Here is a 9,536-nt window from a genome sequence, read left to right as displayed (position 1 = left end):
GGTCCCTCCCTCTTGATCTCTTCTTTTAGTGTATGGTATATTTTAGGAGTTTGGTTCTTCATACCAAATCTCTAACATGCATTAACACCTAAATTTTTATAGCTCGACCTTAGATAGTTGTGACTTCTACATAATTCCAATTAGGATTGCTTAACATAGATCTAGTAAGTGAGATTTTAAGTCTCCCATTCTTCATGGTATTGTGTGGAGACTTGACCTTTTTTCCTTTCATGAGAGCTAGTGGCATACTTGTTGAATTATCCAAGTTGGAGCCCTTCTCATGGAAGATGTCTTGGTTTAAGGATTCATACTTGTGAAAGAATGGTCTTAACTCTTAACTAACATTTGAATAATGACTTGTGAAATAATGACTTAATCAATTTAAAATCACCAGTAACACTTGACTAACTCTTAACTAACATTTGAATAATTCTTATTAATAATGATTTACTTTCAAGTCATTTACTTTATGCACTTTAAATTTCAGTCATTTATCATTCATTGTCATTTACATTTCATTTAACTTGTTTATGTTTATGTCATTTTCACTTTGCTCATTTGAGCCATATCTTGTGATTGTATATGTTTGTTTGTGTGTTTTTGTTTTGTTTGTGGTCTTAGGGCCTTAAAATACTTAATAACAACAAAAAATCCTAAAAAATGTCTGGTGGACTATTAATCTTGATATGAATTCTTGGACTTAGAACTAGGAAACATTCCATATGCAAAAAGGACTTGGTCAATGCCAACATTTTGAGACCAAACTATTGTGAACTGAGTCTTCATCTGATGCAAGCCTTGGATCTTGTTTGAATTCATCTGCTATCATATCTTTGTGTTAATTGTTATTTTGACCCTGTGTCTGATGCTTTACTTTGAGTTGATCAAGGAATATTTCATCTGATACATGATAAGACAAAGAAGACTTCTAGCTTCTGGGATTGCTTTCTTGGATATGGCTATCTTTATTTGATGCCTTGATCTTCATAATGTCTGGATATTGCTAATTTCTCATTGATTATTGCTTCATTCAAAGTCCAAATGGAAAGTGGGTTTTATATATGACATTCTTGTCTGTTGGATTGCATCCCATTGGTCAGATGTTTTCAACTCTTCATCTCCTCCCACTTCTTAAATTTCAAAATCTCTCCCTCTCTTCAAAAACCTTCTTTGCTTGTGATTTCAAACTTAGACTTTGTTTAAATGATTCAAATCTTTGTCCTTATGCCAATGTTTTTTCAAACCTTTTCTTAAATCAAATCTATAAATAAACTTAACCATATTGACTTAAAATTTCAAAAGACAAAATTAACTAACAATTCATCCAACCTTTGGGCCTTTTGTGACTTTTTCTTATTAAAACTGTTGTTAAAAAACAATTCACCAACTTTGAAATTTTTACCACGAACTACGAGGTTTTGATCCCTCATTTTTATGTTGGTACGTAGGCACAAGTCCGAAGGTCTTGTCAAACACAAAAATATAATCAAGGAATTCTTTTCATCCTCACACTCTATTTTTCTCATCCTCACACTCTATTTTTCTCAAACATCATTTATACCAAAAACACATACACACAAAAAAAAAGGCTCCCTAGGAGTACCTAGGACACTTTTTGTGCTAACACCTTCCCTCTGTGTAACCAACCCCCTTACCTGTAATCTCTGGCATTTTATTAGTGTTGATTTGAAAAATTCTTATCTTTGGGTTTTGTTTGTACTTTTCCCTTTTCCTTTGGAAACAATAAAATAACGGTGGTGACTTTGGGTTTATGGATGCTAAGCTTATGCATAGCTTGATGGTCACGAATTTACCGCTACACTTGGCATCCTCCTTACCCCTCATTCATTGGGTTTGCATTGGGAGAGATCACCAAGCACATTTGATTGTATCATATTTTATTTTCTTTGTTTACTAACCAAAATACCAAGTATGTCAATGTATAACTTTATTTCTTTTGTAGATAGTGTATGCATTCATCAATGCATCATCAAGCTCATAACTAGGGTTTGAGACCCTTAGTGCAAGAGATCAATCAATGGATAGTTCACAATGGTTCTAATTCATCTGGGTATCTTATGTGACTTCCTTAGCAAGTTTCTTCATCATTTGATCAAATATTTTAAGGGATACTTCATATTACATAATCTTATACATATATGATCCTCCATGAGTCCCAAAGGTCAAGAGAACTTCAGGTTTGCATGTAGGTTCAAGGTGGTTGACCAGAGAAAGTCAACTGGTCAAAACTGGGGTTCCCTACACCCTATCTCCTACAATTTTTGTCATATTAAAATGCTTCCAAGAGAAAAGTTACTCCTTATGATATTACAGACAACTTTCATGTTGGCATTAAGATCTAGGTTTTCTTGTAAAGTCATTTGTTAGGGTGAAACATTATAGGTCATTTTGTTTGTGCCCTAGGTAGGAGGTCAACTTCCAATGACCATAACTTTCTTAATTTTTATGATATGAAGGCCATATGAGTTCCATGATCAATTTCAAAATGTCCTCTCCAACTTTGATTCGTTTAGAAATGTCAAATTCAACTTGCAAGGGCATGCGACAAGAGGAAAGATTATAGGTCATTTTGGGCCATTATCATTGAACAAACAATTTTCCTCAACTTCTAAAATGCATAACTCCCTCATGTAAAATCCAAATGAGGTCAAATTTGTGACCAAATTGAAGAGGTATGAAAGAGATACAACTTTGATGAAGGAACTGTTTCCATTTGAAACTCATAGCAAAAGTTATTCAAGGTGGAAGAAGTGGATATTTGACTTGGTACTTAGAAAATTTTCAATTATGTTTGATTTCTCAAACTTCCACCTCAAAACTCATCATGATCCAAGCTTCAAATGGAAAAGTGTTAAACATGAAAGTTGTTCCCCTTCATGTCACCTTTCCAAAAAGTCTAAGATCACCTAATTTGGAGAAAGATTTAAGGACTTGTGCATGGGTGTAATGCATGGCCCCATTTGGAAATATTTATGATCAATTTTCATTTCAATATTGCATGGTCCCTTGATTTTGTTTCACAATCATTTGGAATTGAGTTTGGAACTTTTGACATCAATGCTTGGATTTTTACACGCCCATGCAAGCATGCACGATTGCATTGCTATTTTTGGATTTTGAATGGAAGTGTGTGAAAAGGATTTGGTAGCCTATAAATACATCTCCCTTGAGCTTAGAATAAGGATCCCTTTTCCCAAGCTTTGATCTACAATCTCTCCCACCCTCCATTCATATAACACCTTGAGGATTTCTCTTGAAATTGAGTTTCAACTCTCCAAGGCATCAATCCATTTTTGCATTCAATTCATTTCCGGCAAGTTGGTAGAAGCAAGGCAAAGCAAATTAGAAGAGAGATCGAGCCCTATTGCTACAAACAGAAGCTGATTTTTGTGAAATTTATCTTCTTCGATTCTCCCTCAATTCTCCATCATTTTACTTGATCTTTGGTTGTCTGAAGACCTACCAATGTAGGCAACAAGAATGAGTTGCTTTGAGGTCAAATCGAAGCAACTCAGTTCATATTCCTCAATTTCCAATTCCACGTATCTTTCAAAATAGGGAGAATTGGAGAATTTTGAGGGTAGATTTGGACTCCTGGCATTTTTATCTTCAAATTAGTGTATGCACTTTTTATTTTAATGAAGGTTGATGGTGTACCAGTCCGATGAGGTCCACCGGAGAAGATGACCGGAGCCCTAGCTCCTATGGTGTGTTGGCACTCTCACATCCCTTTGATCATGTTTAAACATTTTAATCCTGGCCTTTGGTTTGCACGACCATGTTTGCAGCACGTTTGACTAGTGTGTTTGATGGACACCACACGCGTGGCCATTAGATCTGCCACCTTAATTAATGAGGAAGATCTGATGGTCTTTGTTTTTTTTTCCAAATTTTCTATTTAATCCACTTATTTTGATTAATTCATAATAAATCCATTTTTAATCCAAAAAATGTGGGACTTTCACCAAAAAGAATTAAATATTTTCTCTTCCGTATTCTGAATTAAAATTATTTTTTGGATTAAATTTGGTATTTTTCATGAATTAAATATTTTTGTGCATATTTTTAATTGATTAAAAATATTTCTGACTTTCTAAAAATTGTGAAATTTTTTGTCTAAGATCCTTTGACCTTATTCGACCTAGGATAAATCCCTTTGCCATTTATTTGGTGTTATTAAGGGATTTTAGGTTTTGTCCAAATTAAAATGTATTTTAATTCATTTTTAATGTGATTTTGAATTGATTAATTGTTTAAAAATATTGTTGAGCCATTTTTACGGTTTTGATGTTTGACTTTCTATTTGGGCCTTGGTCATAATGGATTTGACTTTTGTTGGATCAAAACCATTGGATTTAGGGGATTGATGAAATGTACATTTCATCTCCCAAGATGAATGAATGGTTTTGATCAGATGAAATTCCTATCATGATCAATTTGTGTTTCTATCTCCCCCTCCCACTTCATCTTCATCCCTATTCTTCCCTATTCCCTCATTTGACCAATGAAATCTCTAATATCTAAAGGCTAATTGATTCATCAATGACCTTGTGTCAGATGAACCAATACAAGTATGACTGAGATAGGTCCCTCCCTTTTTTTTAGTGTGTGGTATATTTTAGGAGTTTGGTTCTTTGTACCAAACCTCTAAGATGCATTAACACCTATATTTTTATTGTCTGGCCTCAGATAGTTGTGAATTCTACATAAGCCCAATTACGATTACTTAACATATAGCTAAATTTGACCCTCAAGGCATAGAATTCTAGTAAGTGAGATTGTAAGTCTCCCATTCTTCATGGTATTGTATGGAGACTTGACCTTTTTTCCTTTCATGGGAGCTAGTGGCATAGTTGTTGAATTATCCAAGTTGGAGCCCTTCTCATGGAAGATGTCTTGGTTTAAGGATCCATACTTGTGAGTGAATGGTTGAGTGTTCTCCAAAGAATGACTTAATCAATTAAAACTCAACACTAACATTTGATTAACCATTGACTAACTCTTATTCATTATGCTTTTACTTTCAAGTTATTTACTTTATACAATTTAAATTTTAGTCATTTATCATCCATTGCCATTTACATTTCATATAACTTGTTTATGTTTAAGTCCTTTTTCACTTTGCTCATTTGAGCCATATCTTGTGATTGTATATATTGTTTGTGGTCTTAGGACCTTAAAACACCTAATAACGACAAAAACCCTAAAAAAACATTTGGTGGACTGTTGCAACTTGATCTGCGCTTTAGACTTAGAATTAGGCAACTTCCTGTGTGCTAAAGGACTTGGCCAATGCCAACATTTTGAGACTGAGCTATCTTTGACCATTTCCTTCATCTGATGCAAAACTTGAGGATTTCTTGGATGCATCTACTACTCTTTCTTTGTGATTATTTGTTATTTTGTTCTTATTGTCTATTTGTGATGTTTTGTTCTGAGTTGATCAAGGAATATTTCATTTGATACATGGGAAGACAATGAAGACTGTTAGCTGTTGGAGTGCTTTCTTGGATGTGACTATTTTTATTTGATTCCTTGATATTCATGATGTCTGGATATTGCTCATTACTTATTGCTTGTTGCTTGTCAAAGTCCAAAGGAAAGTGGGTTTCTCTATGACATTCTTGTCTGTTGGATTACATCCCATTGGTCAGATCTTTTCAACTCTTAACTTTTAATTTGGGCTTAGGATAAACTCTTCATCTCCTCCCACTTATTAAATTTCAAAATCTTTCCCTCTTTTCAAAAACCTTTCTTTGCTTGTGATTACAAACTTAGACATTGTTTAATGATTAGAATTGTAAATAAACTTAATCATATTGACTCAAATTTCAAAAGACAAAAAGAACTAATTGTTAACCCCGTTCGGTGCAAACTGTAAGCCCCCAATTTTGACCCTAAGATCCCTCATGCAATTTCATCATAAGCATTAGCATTGGGATCATACCTTGGCATCCTCCTTACCCCTCTTTCATTGGGGTTGTTTTGGGAGAGATCACCAAGCATTTTGTGATTGTATCATACTTGTATATTATCATTTTACTAACCAAAATACCAAAAGTATGTCTTTGCATTTGATTAACTCTTTTGTAGGAAGGGCATGATCTCCATTGGTCTATCAAGTTCATATCTAGGGTTTGAGACCCTCATGACAAAGAGCACAACCATGAATTGATACAATAATGGTTATGAGCATCATATATGAGTTCTATTGGTTACTATATGTTATATTGATCAAGTTTTCTTCAAGAGTTTGAGGGTGATTTGCATTGGAAACCCTAGTTTGACTAGGTATCTTGAGTAACTTCTCCAACAAGCTATCTCACCAATTGATCAAAATTCTCAAGGGAAACTTTAAAATTCATCATCTTATGCATATATGATCTACCATGAGCCTAGAAAGTCAAGAGAATTGAAGGTTAGCAAGTTGGTTGATGGTGGTTGGCCAAATGAATTCATCTGATCAAAACTGGGTCTCCCTAGACCCTATCTCCTACAATTTTCACCATATGAAAATGATTCCAAGATCAAACTTACTCCAAATGACATTCCAAATAACTTTCATGTTGAGACCTAGAGCTAGTTTGTCTTGGAAAATCATTTTTTATGTTGAAACATTATAGGTCATTTTGTTTAAACCCTAACTTGAAAGTCAACTTCCCAAGGCCATAACTTGCTCAATTTTTATGATATGAAAGATTTCCAAGTTGCACAATCAAAGTCAAGATGTCTACTTCAATGTTGATTTTTGGAGTGAGAGCTGATTCAACTTTTTTGAGCATGTGATATAAGGTTACATTATAGGTCACTTTTGACCTATACCATTGATCAAGTGATTTTTCCAAACTTCAAAAATTCATAACTCTATCATTTAAAATCCAAATTACATGAAATTGGTGACCATTTTTAAGGTATTTGAGAGAGCTACAACTTTGATGAAGAAACTTTTCTCATTTGAAGCTCATATAAAAAGTTAAGCAAGGTGGAATATTGAGACATATGGCTTGACACTTAGAAATTTTTTCAATATGTTAAAATTCCCAAACTTCCACCTCAAATTTCTTCAAGTTCCAGGCTCCAAATAAAAACGTGTTGAACATGAAAGTTGCTCCTCTTGATCTCACCTTTCCAAAGAGCTCAAATTAATCCATTTTGGACAATGAATGCATAGGCTGTGCATGGCTTGAACATGGTATCATCATTTGGCAAGAATCAAACTTCAAATATTTACACACACTTGCCTTGCAATTCAAGTTGGTTTTAGACTCTCTCACACTCATTTATGGACCTAAGGCAATGATTTCATGGGCCTGTATGCACCCATGCACCCATGCATCATCAATGACCAATTTTGGAAAGTGATTTCAAGTGTGCAAATATCAATGGTTTCAGCTATAAATAGAGCCTCATATGCTCAGCATTTCACACACATTCGCGCAAGCGTTGATCCCCAACCTCTAACCCTCGCATTCCAAAGGATAATCCTGATAAATTCACTTGAATTTGATTTTGAATTTTCACTGTTTTGAAATTCAAAACTCCAGGGATCGAAGACCTCTTGTGTGTTCAATTCTTCTTCTGCAAGCATTTGGAGTGAGATCAAACACGAGCCAAGGCAAGAACAGTTGGATCCAGATCTACATTCAAGGTGTTTTCCAGAAATTTTAATCTCTTCGATTCTCTCTAAATCTTTCTCAATTGTATTGATTCTTTGGTTGTCTGAAGTCCTACCAATAGGCAAGAAGATTGAGTTGCTTTGAGGCTAAATCGAAGCAACTCAGTTCATGTACCTCAAATTTCAACTCCATGTATCTCTCAATATACTTGAAGTTAGGATGCATTAAGGTCAGATTCGTGCTCAGTGCCATTTTTACTTTGAAATCATGTCCTTCTTTTTAATTTTGGTGATGGTTATGACTGAACCAATCCGGCCAGGGTCGCCGGAGAAGACGACCGGCCTTTGGACACCGGTGGTGAGCTGGATGGTTCTGAGCCACAGGATCCTTTTGAAATGAAATAATCTCGTGCGTTGGTTTGAATTACCAAGTTTGTGGCGCGCTGACTAGGGCGTATCGTGGATTGCGCGCTTGTGGCCACTTGATCTGCCACCTCAATTAATGAGGGAGATCAAGTGGTCCACGTTTTTTCTGATATTTTATTTTTCATTTTAATTGCATTATTTTCATTAATTCATATTAAATTTAACATTGATCCAAAAAATACGAGAGTTTCACCAAAAAAAATCAAATACCTTCCTCTTTCATATTCTGAATTAAAATTATTTTTTGGATCATTATTAATATTTTTCATGATTTAATTGATTTTGCATTTGTTTTTAATGGTTTAAAAATATTTTTAAATGTCCAAAAATTATGAAATTTTTTCTCCAAGGTCCTTTGACCTTGTTTAACCTATGATAAATCTCATGGCCACTTCTTTAGTGTTTTGATGAGGTTTTAGGAATTGGACAAACCATATTTAATTTAAATGCACTATTTTAGTATTTTTAATTTGAATAAATGCCAAATAAAGTTGTTGACCACTTGTGATGACTTGTTGGTGTTTGACGGTTGTTGGTTGTCCTTGGTCAAGGTTGATTTGACTTTGTCAACTTAATATCATTGGATGTAGGAGATTGATGGAATGTACATTCCATCTCCCAAAATGAATGGATGATATTAATTTGGTAAAAGTCCTCCTTTGACCAATTTGTGTTTTGATTTGTTCCCTCCCACTTCATCTTACTCCCCTTCTCCATTCATTCATTTCATTTTGGCCTATGATATCTCAAAATCCTAAGGCTAGTTGATTGAAAAATTAACATGAGTATGGATGAGATTAGGTTACACCTTTTGCATATCCTTTTTTGTGTGTGGTATGTTTCATGAGCATAGTCCATTATACTATGTCTCTAAAATGCATTAACACCAAAATTCTATTGCCCGACCTCAAATAGTTGTGACTTCTACATAAGTCCAATTACGATTGCTTAACATAGCGCTAAATTTGTGACATAAAAGGCATAAGCATTCTAGTTAGTGAGATTGTAAGTCTCCCCTCTTTCATGGTATTGTGTGGAAACTTGGCCTTTTTTCCTTCCTTTGGAAGATGTCTTGGTTCAAGGATCCATGCTTGTGATAAGTGGGTTGAGTGTTCTCCAAGGAATGTCTTAAAATGAAAAGAAAAAGAAAAACAATACTAACTTCTAACGTATTAACTACTAACTTTTAATTTCAAGCCCTTTACTTTAATGCCATTTAATTATAGCTTTTATTCATTTTGCCATTGTTCATATCATTCTAATTGTTTATGTTAATGCAATTTTCACTTTGTCCACTTGGACCATATTTGTGTGATATATTTTGTTTGTGTATACTTTGTTTGTTTGTGTGGTCTTTTACCATTAATGGACATAATAATAACAAAAACCCTAAAAAAAGTTTTGTGTGGACTGTTGGCTTGATCTTGGACAAATGGACTTAGAATCTAGGCAACCTTCCTATGCTAAAGGACTT

Source organism: Lathyrus oleraceus, chromosome 6 (genome assembly GCF_024323335.1).
Source record: "Lathyrus oleraceus cultivar Zhongwan6 chromosome 6, CAAS_Psat_ZW6_1.0, whole genome shotgun sequence".
Taxonomy (NCBI): domain Eukaryota; kingdom Viridiplantae; phylum Streptophyta; class Magnoliopsida; order Fabales; family Fabaceae; genus Lathyrus; species Lathyrus oleraceus.
Note: the sequence above shows the minus strand (reverse complement) of the source record.